At 41.0% G+C, this 18,731-nt stretch overlaps 1 protein-coding gene and 1 non-coding gene across 2 annotated transcripts in view; one reads left to right on the forward strand and one right to left on the reverse strand.

Annotated features, from left to right (window-relative positions):
• Positions 1-18,731, forward strand: part of PAK5 (p21 (RAC1) activated kinase 5) — a 426,783-nt gene that overhangs the window by 12,602 nt on the left and 395,450 nt on the right. The gene's annotated exons all lie outside the window — the stretch shown is intronic.
• Positions 11,029-11,137, reverse strand: LOC113903737. The gene has a single exon (XR_003514279.1). It is a non-coding gene; the product is annotated as a small nucleolar RNA SNORA1 (small nucleolar RNA).

Here is an 18,731-nt window from a genome sequence, read left to right on the forward strand (position 1 = left end):
CCGTCACTCTTTTAATCAATTACAGATGGGAGAGGGTTGGGGTAAGTTCAGGTGTTCACATCTTCATTCTTTGTTAGCATCACTTCTCAATTCACATTCAAGGTTGGCATTCTATTTAAGAAACGCCTTAACTATTTTCTAGGTGGAACTCTATCCCTTTGCATCTAAGGATGGTCCTTTGTGTCGTGCAAATGGATTTCCCAGCTAATCTTTCTTAAGTGAGTTGCCTCCTTGCCTAATTTAGCTCTACTGCAGTTTACTGACCTAGGAAGAGAGCTTCCTGCAAGTGAAGTGGAGAAAACTTATACTTCATATGTTTCAAAGAAAGCATCTTCCTCTAAAGTAGGAACAGTTGCTATGTGGATATAATTTACCTTTGAAAAACATAAACACTGATGGAGGAGGGGATTAAAGAAGAAAGTCTTACAGAAATGGAATGTAGAGCTTTTCTCCTCTGGAAAGGAAAGTGTGGTGTTCAGTACATTGTTCATTCTCCTCTAGCTTTTTGAGACATGAAAACAAAAAAGGACTTTTCCAATAATATTGAAATAACAGTTATTCATAACTTGAGTTAAACAGTAGTTTGTTTTGCCTGTTATGAAAGTTTTAAGTTATTAGCTACCTCCAAGTTGGGCTTCCCTGGTGGTGTTACTAAGTCCAAGCTCCCTCTGCTTGCCACACGATGGGCCAATGAATCCAAGAGACAAGGACTGAGCAAGGAAGGGACCAACTGCAGAGCCAGATGACAGAGAAGATGGCAGGCTAGTGCCTCTGATTAACCATCTTATTAGGGTCTGAATCCCAGGTTCTTTTGTAGATCAGACATTGGGGGGACGTAAGGAAGCAAAGTAAAAAGGTCATTCATCTTGCAAACATCTCCTAGAATGTCAAGCCTCAGGCAGTGGGTGTGTTAATTTCTTGCTTCCTATCATCTATAGGTGGACAGGTTCTGTACAAAGGCACTTTAGTTTAACCATCAGGCAGAGGGGCAGAATTCTCTGAGGCAGGCCCTTCTATATGGTTATAACAAAAGCAAGTCAAAGAAACACTTCCAACATGGAGTTAGATTGGCTTCTTCTCCGCAACAGTGACTCAGTGGTAAAGAATCCACCTGCCAATGCCGGAGACTCGTGTTCCATCCCTGGGTTGGGAAGATCTCTTGGAGTAGGAACTGTCAGCCCATTCCAGTATTCTTGCCTGGGAAATCAGGACAGAGGAGCCTGGTGGGCTATAAAGTATTGCCTGAGAGTCTGACATGACTCAGTAACTGAACAACAAGCTCCAAGCTGGGTCCTGTCTTATGCTCCAGGCAAGAGTGCACTCTCTCTTCTCACAGCTAAGGAGTCCCTGAGTCTCATCAGCTTAACTTTCTTAAACAGCCCTTCCCTGGCCCACTGCATCTCCCCGCAATATCTCTCAGTTAGACCTTGTACCAACTTCCCGTCTCTGCTTTGCCATCATTACCACTCCAAAATGAACATCTTGTCATCCGGTGATCACCTTCTCACTGAAAATTTCCTACCAGCTACCTGTGTGTGCATGCTCAGTTGTATCTGACTCTTTGTGGCCACATGGGCTGTCACCCTCCAGGCTCCTCTGTGTCTAGGATTTTCCAAGCAAGAATCCTTGAGTAGGTTGCCATTTCCTTCCCCAGTGGATCTTCCCTACCCAGGGAGCAAACCCAAGTCTCAGGGCATCTCCTACATTGGCAGAGGATTCTTTACCACTGAACCTCCTGGGAATCCACCTGGGAGTGTGGAGCTGTCCACGTCCTCCACATTCTTCCACAGGGTTCTGGTGTAGGTAGAGTTCCAGACAAGGTGGTGAAGAAAGGGAGACGACCTCAACAGAGGCTGCCTTTATTTAGGCAAGGAGGGGCGACAGCCGGTCTAAGGACCAGGCAGAGCGTGCTAGGTCAAGGAGGCTTCATATTTAAGGGGAGGTTTTGCAGAAGCAATAGGGGAAGACTTAGTCAGGCGGTGCATTCTGGGTAATCTTTAGCTGAGATGGCAGTTTGTGGATGAACAGGGGCGGGGTGGGACTTAAAGTTCAGTGGTGTCATCCCCGAAGTCAGGTGGTTCAGCAAGGGCCCTTGAGGCCATTATCTTCTTTGTGCAGGCCTGAGGCCTTTGAGACCTTTATCTTCTTTTCTAGGCTCGAGGACTCCTTCACTGGGAGACCTCTCAAGGCATTCATCACAGTATTTTTTGAAGCTATTTTCTTCCTTGACTCCCTTCTTGTACTACACTGATAATTCCTAAGGAAGATACCTGGTTTCTTCATCTTTGAGTCCCCTAGCACCTCGCTTTATGCATCCATACTAAAGGTCTTCATTTTTAATAGAGTTTGTGGATGGATGGATGTTACCTAGGCTAAAAAATGAGTGCAAATGAAGAAGAGTAATGCCATGATTTAAAATTCTGAAATGGAACCTAGCAATAATGTGATCTAAGTCATTTACTTAAAAAAAATTGTATGCTAGTAATAATTTTCTACTTTTGATAAAAGAAAGACACATGGAAGGAAAGATTAATTCTCTGTTTCTAGTTAGAGACAGAATCTAATATTGGATATGGATATAAAGTAAACATTCTATGTATACTGAAACGTAATGAAGCAAACTGTAAGCTAAGAGCCAGCTTTCCAAAAATCAGTTCAGTTCAGTCGGTCAGACATGTCTGACTCTGTGACCCCACAGACTGCAGCACACCAGGCTTCCCTGTCCATCACCAACTCCCAGAGCTTGCTCAAACTCATGTCCATTGAGTCGGTGATGCCATCCAACTATCTCGTCCTCTGTCGTCCCCTTTTCCTGCCCTCAATCTTTCCCAGCATCAGGGTCTTTTTCAATGAGTCAGCTCTTTGCATCAGGTGGCCAAAGTATTGGAGTTTCAGCTTCAACATCAGTCCTTCCAATGAACACCCAGGACTGATCTCCTTTAGGATGGACTGGTTTGATCTCCTTGCTGTCCAAGGGACTCTCAAGAGTCTTCTCCAACACCACAGTTCAAAAGCATCAGTTCTTCTGTGCTCAGCTTTCTTTATAATCCAACTCTCACATCCATACATGATCACTGGAAAAACCATCGCTTTAACTAGATGGACCTTTGTTGGCAAAGTAATGTCTCTGCTTTTTAATATGCCGTCTAGGTGGGTCACAGCTTTTCTTCCAAGAATCAAGCGTCTTTTAATTTCATGGTTTCCGTTACCATCTGCAGTGATTTTGGAGCCCAAGAAAATAAAATCTGTCACTGTTGCCATTGTTTCCCCATCTATTTGCCATGAAGTGATGGGACCAGATGCCATAATTTTTGTTTTTTGAATGTTGAGTTTTAAGCCAGCTTTTTCACTCTTCTTTCACTTTCATCAAGAGGCTCTTTAGTTCCTCTTCATTTTCTGCCATAAGATTGGTGTCACCTGCATATCTGAGGTTATTGATATTTCTTCTGGCAAGCTTGATTCCAGCTTGTGCTTCATCCAGCCCAGCATTTCACATGATGTGCTCTGCATATAAGTTAAATAAGCAGGGTGACAATATACAGCCTTGACACACTCCTTTCCCCATTTTGAACCAGTCAGTTGTTCCATGTCTGGTTCTAAATTGCTTCCTGACGTGTATATAGGTTTCTCTGGAGGCAGGACAGGTGGTCTGGTATTCCCATCTCTTTAAGAATTTTCCACAGTTTGTTGTGATCCACAGAGGCAAAGGGTTTAGTGTAGTCACTGAAGCAGAAGTAGATGTTTTTCTGGAATTCTCTTGCTTTTTCTGTGATCCAGCAGATGTTGGCAATTTGACCTCTGGTTCCTCTGCCTTTTCTAAATCCAGCTTGAACATCTGGAGTTTTTCGGTTCACATACTGTTGAAGTCTAGCTTGGAGAATTTTGAGCATTACTTTGCTAGTGTGTAAAGTGAATGAAATTGTGCGGTAGTTTGAACATTCTTTGGCTTTGCCTTTGAGATTGGAATGAAAATTGACTTTTTCCAGTCCGGTGGCCACTGCTGAGTTTTCCAAATTTGCTGACATGTTGAGTGCAGCACTCTTAACAGCATCATCTTTTAGAATTTGAAATAGTTCAGCTGGAATTCCATCACATCCACTAGCTTTGTTCATAGTGATGCTTCCTAAGGCCTACTTGACTTCACACTCCAGGATGTCTGGCTCTAGGTGAGTGATCACACCATCATGGTTGTCTGGGTCATTAGGATCCTTTTTGTATGGTTCTTTTGTGTATTCTTGCCACCTCTTTTTAGTATCTTCTGCTTCTGTTAGTTCCATGCAGTTTCTGTCCTTTATTGTGCCCATCTTTGCATGAAATGTTTCCTTGGTATTGCTAAATTTCTTGAGATCTCTAGTCTTTCCCATTTTATTGTTTTCCTCTATTTTTTTGCATTGATCACTTAGGAAGGCTTTCTTATCTCTCCTTGCTGTTTTTTGGAACTCTGCATTCAGATGGATATATCTTTCCTTTTCTCCTTTACCTTTTACTTCTCTTCTTTTCCAATAATAGCATAAATAAACTCAACTTCTTGAAAAACATTAAGAACAATTATTTGATTACTGGATGCAACTTACACCCCCTGTTCCTTTGTCCCAAATCTGGTATGAATATTCTTGGTTGGTGATGTGACTCCTGCTTGAGCATTTACTGATTTTTATACTGAAATCTGGGGTTTTATTCAGTTCTGCTCTAATCTTTGGTACTTGTTTCCTTAGTAACAGATGTGCTATGAAGTGAGAAAAACCAAAAAGCTTGGGATGGAAATTAATCAGTCAGTGGTCTAACCAAAGGTTTCTCCAGTGTGGGATCCAGGGTCTCATGTCAAAAACATGTGACCATGTTTTTGAGGAAATATTCTCAGAAATAGAAGATTCTTGGGTGATAACCACAGGGATTTTAAAGGCAGCATATAGTTAGTCTCCATGATAGCAGTGTGTGTCTACTTTCACAGGGACTCCTGCCACAGTACCTGTGTTGGCATATTAGCAGTCTACACTGGCTGATAGAAACACTCACCACCAAGAGCCCACTAACAACTAGGAATCAGGGAACCACAAACTAGCGAACAGCAATGGGAGACTTTTACTATCCATGAAATATAGTTGAGCTGTCTTTTTAAAGCTGGAAGGTATAGGAGAGCACTGTGAATTCTATTAGGAACTAAACATTTGACAATGCCAATTTAGAGCAGAGTTTCTAGTCTTATGCCCTAGATGTGCTGTGATTGGCATACATAATATGATGTTTCTCCTAAAAATTCAGGGGCTCCTTTTAAAAAAAATCATCTAAACACAAGTACAAAATTTGGCAACGCTGACCATGTTTCCTCATGGCCACCATCCCCTGTGGCTGAGCGCTGAGTAGCAGCTGCCTCCAGCATAGATTAGATAATGGAATATTCACTTTGCTGCAGTCCCCAGTGCTCCCTACTGTGTGCTCTCTGGCCATTTTACTTGTTTATATTACCCTTTTTGGTCCTTAACATCTTTCACATTTGTAATCTTTGAATCAGAAGACTGTTCTACGTTTTGGGATCCTCTTATTCTTGTGTATTGTTTCTTCTTCATGCCATTTCCCGAAATAAGCCAGTTTATTTAACTGTAAGGTGAGTGACATTTTAGAGAGAGATGTTTAAAAAATTCCATCCTAGAAAAAAAGTCTAGAGTTAAGTGTTCTGTGATGGTATGAAATTTGAAAGGATAGAATTTGCAGGCATTTGGTGGGAATATTTGCACAGTTACATAGGCTTCAGCAACTAATTTTTTCAATGTTTTTTCAACTTTGTGAAAAAAAAAATCCTCTTTCATTTGAATTAAACCAAAATGGAAAAAGAAATCTTATAGTCTTAAGACGGTTAGATGGCATCACTGACTTAATGGACATGAACTTGAGCAAACTTCAGGAGATAGTGAAGGACAGGGAAGCCCGGTGTGCTGCTTTCTATGGGGTTGCAAGGAGTCAGACATGACTTAGCAACTGAACAACAATGGGAATATCAAAAAGATGTTATCATATTTCATAAGACATTATCATCTGGAAAATCTAAAACATTCAGAATGCAAATATGCCCACAGAAGTAAAGTAGAACCTTATAAATAATATGCATTCTATAGAATGGCTAGAAAAATCTCAAAGTCAATATTGGAATCCCCTAGGGTGACAGAGAATAATGACATCCCTGTGCCTTACTAAAAAGTAATAATAAAACAAGTAATGAAAAACGAATGAGATAGAAAAGTCCAGAGCTATCCCCAGAGTTTTTATTTGCTTGAGCTAGAGGAGTGAGAGAAGACTTCAGAAAGTGGTCCCCCTCCCTTTTTTCCCCAGACCTCAATTTTATTTCAAAGCACATTGGCACATTCTGTGTCACCAGGAAACAGAAAAACCTTCCGTCTAAGTTAATCACTTAACAGCTAGGATTAAAATGAAGAGGCTAATTGGGTCTCCCTATCAGGGTGGTGTCTGCTTGCTTCTGGTTTGTCCTTTGATAGATTAGAGGAAAAATAGGAAATATATTACAGTTGCTGTCCCCAGCTAGTCATTCATCCATTTAGTAGGCATTCACTGTGCACCACTGTGTTTATTTGGGGTGGCCCTTAAGCAGATGGGGACACATCAGTGAACAGAGATGCAAATTCCTCCTGTGTGGAAAGAAACAGACAGCAGACAATAAATATCAGAAGTAAATGCATAGACTGTAAGAAGGGGATTTGTGCTTTGAAAAAATAGAGTGGTCATTAAGAGGGATCAGAAGTGCTGAGATGGTGGCAGGAAGGGGTGCAGTATTAAATGGAGGGTTGAAATAGTGAGAAGGTGGCGCTTGAAGGTGGAAAGTGAAGTACCTGTGTAAACTACCCTTGTTTCATATGGAAGAGCATCACTGGCAGAGAGAGCCCCATGCAAAGGATGGGATGCCCAGTTGGTTGAGGAAGTACAGAGAGGCCAGTGTGGCTGGAACAGAGTGAATGAGGGCAGGAGCAGAAGGAGATGGGGTCAGGGAGGAGAGCAGTCACTGGAGAGATCTAAGCAGAGTTCAGAAGCTGACATAGTTTAAATGAGTCACTTTGGCCTCTCTTGAGAGGGGCAGAGGAAGAAGTCTGGCGGACGTGATAGATTCAAATGAGATAATGATGACTTGACTAGGCTTGTAGCAGTAACAGTTGTGAGAAGTCACCCAATTCTCATTTATCTTTTTATTTTTCTGCACAAAGTGTAAAGATTTTTTTTTACATGTAATATAGGCAAAATGGTTTACTTATTTTTTTGTAAATTAATTAATTTATTTTAATTGGAGGCTAATTACTTTATAATATTGTAGTGGTTTTTGCCATACATTGACATGAATCAGCCATTGGTGTACATGTGTTCCCCATCCTGAACCCCTCTCCTACCTCCTCCCCATCCCATCTCCCATCTCCCAGTGCACCAGCCCTGGGCACCCTGTCTCATGCACTGAACCTGGACTAGTGATTTATTTCACATATGGTAATATACATGTTTCAATGCTATTCTCTCAAATCATCCCACCCTCGCCTTCTCCCACAGAGTCCAAAAGTCTGTACTTTACATCTGTGTCTCGTTTGCTGTCTCGCATATAGGGTCATTGTTACCATCTTTCTAAATTCCATATATTTGTGTTATTATACTGTATTGGTGTTTTTCTTTCTGACTGTGTAATATGCTCTGTATAATATGCTCCAGTTTCATCCACCTCATTAGAACTGATTCAAATGCATTCTTTACTGGAATCAAGATTGCTGGGAGAAATATCAATAACCTCAGATATGCAGATGACACCACCCTTATGGCAGAAAGTGAAGAGGAACTAAAAAGCCTCTTGATGAAGGTGAAAGAGGAGAGTGAAAAAGTTGGCTTAAAACTCAACATTCATAAAACGAAGATCATGGCATCTGGTCCCATCACTTCATGGGAAATAGATGGGGAAATAGTGTCAGACTTTATTTTTTGGGGGCTCCAAAATCACTGCAGATGGTGACTGCAGCTATGAAATTAAAAGATGCTTACTCCTTGGAAGAAAAGTTATGACCAACCTAGATAGCATATTCAAAAGCAGAGACATTACTTTGCCAACAAAGGTCCATCTAGTCAAGGCTATGGTTTTTCCAGTAGTCATGTATGGGTGTTAGAGTTGGACTGTGAAGAAAGCTGAGCGCTGAAAAATTGATGCTTTTGAACTGTGGTGTTGGAGAAGACTCTTGAGAGTCCCTTGGACTGCAAGGAGATCCAACCAGTCCATTCTGAAGGAGATCAGCCCTGGGATTTCTTTGGAGGGAATGATGCTAAAGCTGAAACTCCAGTACTTTGGCCACCTCATGCGAAGAGTTGACTCATTGGAAAAGACTCTGATGCTGGGAGGGATTGGGGGCAGGAGGAGAAGGGGACGACAGAGGATGAGATGGCTGGATGGCATCACTGACTCGATGGACGTGAGTCTGAGTGAACTCCGGGAGTTGGTGATGGACAGGGAGGCCTGGCGTGCTGTGATTCATGGGCTTGCAAAGAGTCGGACACGACTGAGCTACTGAACTGAACTGAACTGAATATTCCATTGTGTATATGTCCCAGAGCTTTCTTATCCATTCATCTGCCGATGGACATCTAGGTTGCTTCTGTGTCCTGGCTATTGTAAACAGTGCTGAGGTGAACATTGGGGTACACGTGTCTCTTTCAATTCTGGTTTCCTTGATGTATATGCCTAGCAGTGAGATTGCTGGGCATTCAATCCCAGCAATTGTATGCCCAGCAATACAATTGTATGGCAGTTCTGTTTCCAGTTTCTTAAGGAATCTCCACACTGTTCTCCATAGTGGCTGAACTAGTTTGCATTCCCACCAATAGTGTAAGAGGGTTCCCTTTTCTCCACACCCTCTCTAGCATTTATTGTTTGTGGACTTTTTGATAGCAGCCATTCTGACTGGCATGAGATGGTACCTCATTGTGGTTTTGATTTGCATTTCTCTGATAATGAGTGATGTTGAGCATCTTTTCATGTGTTTGTTATCCATCTGTATGTCTTCTTTGGAGAAATGTCTGTTTAGTTCTTTGGCCCATTTTTTGACTGGGTCGTTTATTTTTCTGGAATTGAGCTCCATGAGCTGCTTGTATATTTTTTAGATTAATTCTTTGTCAGTTGCTTCATTTACTATTACTTTCTCCCATTCTGAAGGCTGTCTTTTCACCTTGCTTATAGTTTCCTTCGTTGTGCAAAAGCTTTTAAGTTTAATTAGGTCCCATTTGTTTATTTTTCCTTTTATTCTGGGAGGTGGGTCATAGAGGATCCTGCTGTGATTTAGGTCAGAGGGTGTTTTGCCGATGTTTTCCTCTAGGAATTTTATAGTTTCTGGTCTTACATTTATATCTTTAACCCATTTTGAGTTTATTTTTGTATATGGTATTAGAAAGTGTTCTAGTTTCATTCTTTTACAACTGATTGACCAGTTTTACTGGCACCACTTGTTAAAGAGATTGTCTTTTCTCCATTGTATATTCTTGCCTCTTTTGTCAAAGATAAGGTGTCCATAGGTGTGTGGATTTATCTCTGGGCTTTCTATTTTGTTCCACTGATCTATATTTCTGTCTTTGTGCCAGTATCATACTGTCTTGATGACGGTGGCTTTGTAGTATAGTCTGAATCAACAGGCAGGTTGATTCCTCCAGTTCCATTCTTCTTTCTCAAGATTGCTTTGGCTATTCAAGGTTTTTTGTATTTCTGTACAAATTGTGAAATTATTTGTTCTAGTTCTCTGAAATATACCATTGGTAGCTTGATAGGGATTGCATTGAATCTATAGATTGCTTTGGGTAGTATATTCATTTTCACCGTATTGATTCTTCTGATCCATGAACATGGTATATTTCTCCATCGATGTGTCATCTTTGATTTCTTTCATCAGTGTTTTATAGTTTTATATATATAGGTATTCTTTTTATTTAGGTAGATTTATTCCTAAGTATTTTATTCTTTTCATTGTGATAGTGAATGGAATTGTTTTCTTAATTTCTCTTTCTGTTTTTTCATTGTTAGCATATAGGAATGCAAGAGATTTCTGTGTGTTAATTTTATATCCTACAACTTTACTATATTCATTGATTAGCTCTAGTAATTTTCTGGTGGTGTCTTTAGGGTTTTCTATGTAGAGGATCATGTCATCTGCAAACAGAGTTTTAGTTTTTCTTTTCCAATCTGGATTTCTTTTATTTCTTTTTCTTCTCTGATTGCTGTGGCTAAAATTTCCAAAATTATGTTGAATAGTAGTGGTGAGAGTGGGTACCCTTGTCTTGTTCCTGACCTTAGGGGAAATGCTTTCAACTTTTCACCATTGAGGATAATGTTTGCTGTGGGTTTAGGGCAGAAATAAATGAAACAGAAACAAAGGAGACTATAAGAAATATCAACAAAACTAAAAGCTAGGAAAAACTGTTTAAGTCAATAAATTTTTAAGGAATTTCACATATTCTGATTCTGTCCACTGCCAATCACCTTAGTTCCTCCAAAATCATGATCTTCAAGATAAGATTTTTTGTTCAGTTGCCAAATTATTTCCAACTCTGAAACCCCATGAACTACAGCACTCCAAGCTCCCATAGCCCTTTCAAAAAGAAATTTTGCTCAGTCCACAGCTGTCAGTCCATAATTCTTTTAGTTGGGCTTTGGTGAGGTACAGACACACTTCAAAATTCCTTACCCATAATCTTTGGGATCCAATTTCCTCAAGCAATTTACTATAGGATGCTAGAAGTTAAATATAGCAAGTACATTGCTGTTCATTCCTTCATCTTTTGTAATGTTGAAAAGCCTTGTTATATCCAATTTTTACTCGTGAAAGTGAAAAGAAAGTGTTAGTCCTTCAGTCATGTCTGACTATGACCCCATGGACTGTAACCTTCCAGGCTCCTCTTTCCATGGATTTCCCCAACAAAAATACAGGAATGGGTAGCTATTCCCTTCTCCAGGGGATCTTCCTGACCCAGGGATCAAACCCAGGTCTCCTGCCTTGCAAAAAAAAAAAAAGTTACAGGTCTCATTGTCACCACTGCAATAGAATTACAATGATGGAAGCAAAACCTGTGTTCTCAATGTAGCCATGTTAATTTTGCATATATCTTGAAGGTGGTGTTTTCTCAGGATTTGGTCCAAGATAGGAGACAGAGAGGAGTTGGGAATGATGCTAAGGTTTTTTGGTCTGAGCAACTCCAACAATGGATTGTCTTCAGCTAAGCAAGGGAAAGCTGGGAGAAGTATGTTTCTGGGGGAGAAATCAGAAGTTCAGTTTTGGATATTAGACATCCCACTGGGCTGGCAGTGTTGGGTATTTGTGTACCGGTTGTTGGGAGTCCTAGGCATGTGGACTTAAAGGGCTCATGCATCCATACTTGTTATTTGCTAGCCTGTTCCTGAAAACTTTCACAGATCTTTCAGAAGTTCTCAAAGGCTCCATTCTTTGCTGGCCAAATGTAAGTTGGACCATCTATTGTTGTAGATGATAACAGCATGTGTACACTGGGTAATAGGGCACTGAGTCCGAGTAAGCTGCACTCAAAGTCATATCCAAATGGATGAGATGATATAAGTGCTGAAATGGAGTCTTAGATAATTAAGCATGTAACTGTTAAACGCATCTAATGCTGAAAATTGGGACAGGAGTAAGGCTACAATTGACCTTGTAATGCATCAGAAAGAATGATATATTCCCCAGGAGTAAATCATTTACCCATGTAATGCAATTACATTCTTTTAGGGCAGTGGCGGACCAGTGGGTAAGGCATCTCCTCCAAGGCATTAATGGAACTCTGTGTCCCAAATAATGTGGCTCAGGCCATGGTCATTTTTAAGAGAGGAAACAGATATCATCAAAGTAGGGAAAATTGGAGAAAATCAAAATAAAATTTATATATATTGCCATGGATAATAAACATGATTTTGAATCTAGGTCTTCCTAGAAACCCTGGACTAAAAATAGTTTTGCATGGAGAAAGAAGAGTGTGTAACAGGTATGCTGAGGGCAGAGGAACAAGTCTTGGTCATTTTAATATGTGGATATACAATAAATGTTGGTGATTTTTTTTTTCTTTTTTGGCCATGCCATGCAGTATGCCAGATCTTCCCTAACCTGGGATCAAACCCATGCCCCCTACATTGGGAATGTGGAGTCTTAATCACTGAACTGCCAGGAAAATCCCAATGTTGGTGAATTTTAATTGCATATTGAAATGTACTTGATCAGTAAGAAGTGAGGAATGGATATTGGGCAGGCAGTTAGTCGGCTGGGGGATATTAAAAAATAACCCAGAAAGATTCCCTTGATGAGAATGTATCAGTTGGGGTGGTTTAGGATGGTTGGGAAAGTATTTTTAAAGTGTCCATCAGCTTCAAACAATTGTAGGGCAACAAGGTTATTCAAAGTTGAGGAAGTCTTACCAGTGATTGCCAGTAGGGTATTCATGCTTAACAGGCCCCAGATCTTTGTCTTCTTAAGATAATAGCTGTTAAGCCTTGGATTTGAGGTATGGTTTTTAAAAACACTCATCCTCACTGGTATAGCATGGAGTCTTCTAGATTTTTCTCATGTCAGCACCATAGCTGCTGGAGCTTTCCCATCTGGAGCAGAGTAACCTGTAGAGCACCCTTTCACAATTTCTGGTGTTCCTAAAGGAATAAAGAGAAGAAATTGGGGGAGAGCTGTCAGAGTCTGTGGAAGAGTAGTCCTGAGTAGGCTTTGGAACATCGGCATTGAGTCCTTCTTTAACATCATTGGTGGCTCGAATCCTTGAACCTAAGTGTTGCAGATTTGCCCTTTCTAGATGGGCTTCCCTGGTAGCTCAGCTGGTAAAGAATCCACCTGCAATGCAGGAGACCCCTGTTTGATTCCTGGATTGGGAAGATCCGCTGGAGAAGGGTTAGGCTACCCACTCCAGTATTCTTGGGCTTCCCTGGTGGCTCAGACAGTAAAGAATCTGCCCACAATGCAGGAGACCAGGGTTCAATCCTTGGGTTGGGAAGATCCCCTGGAGAAGGGAATGGCTATCCACTACAGTATTCCGACCTGGAGATTCCATGGACTTGCAAAGAATTTGACATGACTAAGTGACTTTCACTTCACTTCACTTCAGACCGAACTTCCAGGTTCACTATCCAATTCCTTTATATTCAGGACCTCCATGTTATAAAGCTAAGGGAGCATCGTTACCCTCTGGTCCATGTGAACGAGGCCTCCTGGAGTGCTGTAGTCCTCCAGGATTACAGCCTGCCTGACCTTCTGCTGTGTTTCTGCTTGTCTTGCCATTGATTTGGTCCAGACTCTATGGAATGGCTCAGCATACCGTGCGATCATATTTTCTGTTCTCTTGATCTCACTCTGTACTGTGAGAGGCTTCAGGGAAGAAGTTAGATTTTATGTGTTTATATTAATAATAAAGCCTCTCACATGACACCCTTCACACAGAGTTGCTCAATAAATCTTTCCTAAATAAAGTTGACCCTTGAGCAACACAGGAATTTGTGGCACTGACCTTCCATCCAGTAAAAAATCTATATATAATTTACAGTCAGCTTTTTTTTTTTTTTTAACTGTCTTAACTTGTGGGATCTTAGTTTGTTGACTAGGGATTGAAACCATGCTCTTGGCAGCGAAAGCACAGAGTCCTAACCACTGGACCACCAGGGAATTCCTTTGTCAGCCCTTTTTATATAAGTCCTTTGTATCCAAAGTTCTGCATCCCTGGGTTCAACCAACTAATGTTACAACTGTAGTATTTGTTGTTGAAAAAAACCAGCCTGTAAGTAACTTATGTTGTTCAAAGGCCAGCTGTACATGTTGTGACTATGTATTGGGCTTTGTGTAAAATATTTCACCTGTTCTTGTTCCGTAAGCCAAACAGTGATCCCCGTGGGAGTGCACATTGCCTTCATTTCTCCTTTGAGGATGCTGCGATGGTGAGCAGGTATTAATATATAAGGAGACAGTGAGTGAAGACAGTTCTAGAAGGTATAACTGAAATAGGATGTTGAACTGAGGGAGAGCATTTTATATAAAAATTGATGAGATGAGCATGTTTAAATGTTGATAGGATGTATTCAGCTGTGAATTAGAAATGGACTTTTATAGTTGAGACATCTGATAATTGATGTTTGGAGATGAACTCAGAGTACAGGCACACAGAGGAATAGACAAGACGCTTATTCTCCTGATGCAGAAATGAAGATAAGATAGATTCAGTGAAACTTGGTGGGTGGGAAGCTCAAAGTTTCTGTCTGAAGCCTTTTTAAGGCTGCTATCCAAAAGTCTACAAGCAATAAATGCTGGAGAGGGTGTGGAGAAATGAGAACCCTCTTACACTGTTGGTGGGAATGCAAATTAGTACAGCCACTATGGAGAACAGTGTGCTGCTGCTAAGTTGCTTCAGTCGTATCTGACTCTGTGCAACCCCATAGACGGCAGCCCACCAGGCTCACCTATCCCTGGGATTCTCCAGGCAAGAACACTGGAGTGGGTTGCCATTTCCGAAAGTGAAGTCACTCAGTGGTGTCCGACTCCTAGCGACCCCATGGACTGCAGCCTACCAGGCTCCTCCGTCCATGGGATTTTCCAGGCAAGAGTACTGGAGTGGGTTGCCATTGCCTTCTCTGGGAGAACAGTGTGGAGAGTCCTTAAAAAACTGAAATAGAAATGCCTTATGACCCAGCAATCCCACTACTGGGCATACACACTGAGGAAACCAGAATTGAAAGAGACACGTGTACCCCAATGTTCATTGCAGCACTGTTTATAATAGCCAGGACATGGAAGCAACCTAGATGTCCATCAGCAGATGAATGGATAAGAAAGCCATGGTACATATACACAATGGAGTATTACTCAGCCATTAAAAAGAATACATTTGAATCAGTTCTAATGAGGTGGATGAAACTGGAGCCTATTATACAGAGTAAAGTAAGCCAGAAAGAAAAACACCAATACAGTATACTAAAGCATATATATGGAATTTAGAAAAGATGGTAACAATAACCCTGTATGCGAGACAGCAAAAGAGACACAGATGTATAGAACAGTCTTTTAGACTCTGTGGGAGAGGGAGAGGGTGGAATGATTTGGGAGAATGGCATTGAAACATGTATAATACCATATATGAAACAAATCACCAGTCCAGGTTCGATGCAGGATACAGGATGCTTGGGGCTGGTGCACTGGCATGGTACGTACCAGAGGCATGGTACGGGGAGGGAGGTGGGAGGGGGGGTTCAGGATGGGGAACACATGTACACCCATGGTGGATCCATGTTGATGTATGGCAAAACCAATACAATATTGTAAAGTAATTAGCCTCCCATTAAAATAAATAAATTTTTATTAAAAAAAATCTTTGAAGGACAGAAAGTTACCTATTCAGTTTGAGGAAGAAGTTTGTGGTGGTTACAGTGATGGTGATAGTAATCTTAAGGAGACTGGCGAGGGCATGAAATACTTTGTGCAGAAATTCAGAGTCTGAGGCAGCTGATTCAGAGATCCTCACATTTTTATGTACTTCCATCAATTTGTATGAATGAAACTGTCTCTTATATTTAAGAGATTAAACTACAAATTAAAATTGTAAGTATACATTTGCTTTGTATCTACCAGAAAAAAAGAAGTTTGCATGCTAAGTTGCTTCAGTCATGTCCAACTTCTTGTGACCCCATAAACTATAGCCTGTCTGGCTCCCCTGTCCATGGGGATTCTCCAGACAAGAATACTGGAGTGGGATGCCATGCCCTTCTCCAGGGGATCTTCCCTACCCAGGGATTGAACCTGTGTCTCTTAAACATCTCCTGTATTGGCAAGCAAGTTCTTACCTCCACCTGGGAAGCCTTAAAAAGTAAGATTGGCCCAGTTTAATTAAGAGGGGTCTTTTGCACCAAGGTGAAGTTTGAATTTTATTTATCAAATAAAATTTTATTTATCAAATACTTTTAAAGAAAATAAGCTTTCCTTTTCCTGATCTCTACGTCTTGATTCAGCTAAAGTTATATTTGCAGCCAGATGCTATGGGAAGTAGAGAATGAGTATCTTCAACAGAATTCTTTTGCTTGAAAAAGACTCAGCTTGAAAATCCAAGCCAAAGGGTACCAAGCAAATTAGGAAGTTATTCATCTGTATAGCTGAAAAGTCCAGAAGTACAGCTGGATCAAGAGCACAAAACTATTATGGTGTCCTTTCTTCTCCTTCTCTCACCTCTGTTTGTTTCTTTGTGGGCTTCATTCTCTGGCATGGCCTCCCATTTTCTTGGCAAGACAACCCCCTTCCCCACACCCGCTCCCACTGCTCCGGGTTTAGATTTCAGGTCTCAGGTTTGAATCCCAGTAGTACTTTTGTCACCCCACTCCAGTACTCTTGCCTGGAGAATCCCATGGATGGAGAAGTCTGGTGGGCTACAGTCCGTGGGGTCGCTAAGAGTCAGACACGACTGAGTGACTTCCCTTTCACTTTTCGCTTACATGCATTGGAGAAGGAAATGGCAACCCACTCCAGTGTTCTTGCCTGGAGAATCCCAGGGACGGGGGAGCCTGGTGGGCTGCTGTCTACGGGGTTGCACAGAGTCGGACACGACTGAAGTGACTTAGCAGCAGCAGTACTTTTGTAGGTCAGATAACAGTGTCCATTCCTAGTCTAATTCATGTCTCCTGAGGGAATGCTTGTTTTTCATTGACTCCTTGAGAGGGAGTCCAAACCCATCCCTGGAGTCAGAAGTCAGAGTAGAATGACTTTTTCCCAAACCATCTGGACAAAGAGTGGGAAGAGAGAAGCCCCATAACACTTTACCCTCTGAGCCACCAGGGAAGCCCATAATGATTATCAGGATGCCATTATCAGAAGCAGGAACAGTGGATGTGATCTTGAAAACAGTTTGTTTTTTTTTTTTCCTTAGAGTGGATAAAAGTAAAATTTCCCAATGTAATTATATTTTCTACAAAGTTTTCTGGCCCAATGCATTTTCCCTGGCCACATAATTTGGGCAGTGTTAATTGATTGGACTCATTATATTTGAAAATATCTATTTTTCCTAGAAATAGCAGCTTCCAAAGACACTCTACATAGATTCTTTTCCCTCATCCTCATGATCTTCGCTTTTCATCTTTGTGTCCTAATTTTGCCATTGTACATCTGCTTTTCTATTTTGGAACTTTGGTAAGAAATAGATTTGCGTGGATATACTGATTTAGTATGAAATTATAATGAAAGTCATTTGCATATTCAAACCCTCTCTTAATGGGAAGAAAATCAGTGATAATTGCAACCTAAATGTTTCTCAGGGAAATTAAGTGGGTTAGTAGGGGCATATTGACTGTTGCATGGAAGTAACATGAAGTATATACACCCAAGCCCTGAACTTCTGATGATTTCTTTTTTTGACTTTCTAACAAAGAGTATATTTTCCTCTCTGTGATTTGCTATTGTGTTGTCCTTATAGCTTTATGTTTTATTAGGTTCATCTTTTGAATGAGATCAATTGGAAAGTACTTTGGTAACTACTGTTATTTTGGCTATTATTATTTAGTTGAAATGATATCCAGTCACTTGTTCGTATTATTGCTACAGCCCTATCTGCCAGCCTCGGTTCTACTTCAACATTGTACACCTAACATTTTGTTTGGTTTGGGATGTTCATGCATTCTTTTTTTTTTTTTTGTAACAATATTTATTGTTCAATAAAGCCTTTAAAACTGGTCAACATTTAAAAAACTTAAAAAATGTATAAAAAATAACTAGATGTATATTTATGTCATATACTTAGGTAGGAATAATTGGAAAATGTTTCTTATGTATAAGGACAGGTTGGAGAGTGTCCAGATCTAAGTATTGGACTTACTGGATTTGATGTCCTTGCAATACATTTACATGAGCAGATGTGTCCATCTGAAGTTAGGGTAAGAACTCTAGAGATCAAGAGAAGACAGACTAGAAATAAATGTTTTTAAACAAAAGGGTGTGGTCTATAGTTGAAAAGTGTATAAATCAGGCTCTGGAGGTTGGGATGCACATAGAAGGTATCTGAAATTAGGACACTGTTCCAGCTAGGATTATGGGACTGTGGTTTGGGGATATGAGTGGTTGAAGTTTTCTAAGGACTATCCTAGGGTTGGTACCCTAGGGTGGAAGTGAATGCACAGCTCTTGAAGATAAAAATTCCGGCAGGCCCTGCTCATCTTCTGGCTCGACATGAAGCCCATCAGCTCTATGGGCTGCTTCCTGCAGATGTTGTCATGATTACGTTCCTTCCCATGGAGTCCTCCACCTTTCTGGCCGCGGCTTAGGACCGATGTGTGGCCGTCTGCCTGCACCACCCATCCATCATCACGGAACAGCTTGTCGTCAGTGTGGCCATCTTCATCATCTTCAGCAATTTGCTGGCCACACTGCCTACACCAATTCTGGCTGCCAGACTCAGTTACTGTGCCAGCAATGTAGTGGGAAACTGTATCCGTGCCAGCATTTCTATAGCAAAGCTCTGCTGTGGGGGTATTCACCCGAATAAGCTCTACCGACTTGTGAGAGTTTGGTGCCTACTGGGTTCTGATCTGGCCCTTATCGTGCTATCCTACTGCTTCATCTTGAGAAAGTGGCAGGCTTGGAATTCTGTCTCATTCCAGCCTCTCTGAAACCATGTTTCCAGTCTTTTTTCATGGGATTTTATCAGGTAAATACTTTACGATAATTTCATCTGTCCATTCAAAG

The sequence above is a fragment of the Bos indicus x Bos taurus genome, chromosome 13, assembly GCF_003369695.1.
Source record: "Bos indicus x Bos taurus breed Angus x Brahman F1 hybrid chromosome 13, Bos_hybrid_MaternalHap_v2.0, whole genome shotgun sequence".
Classification (NCBI taxonomy): Eukaryota; Metazoa; Chordata; class Mammalia; order Artiodactyla; family Bovidae; genus Bos; species Bos indicus x Bos taurus.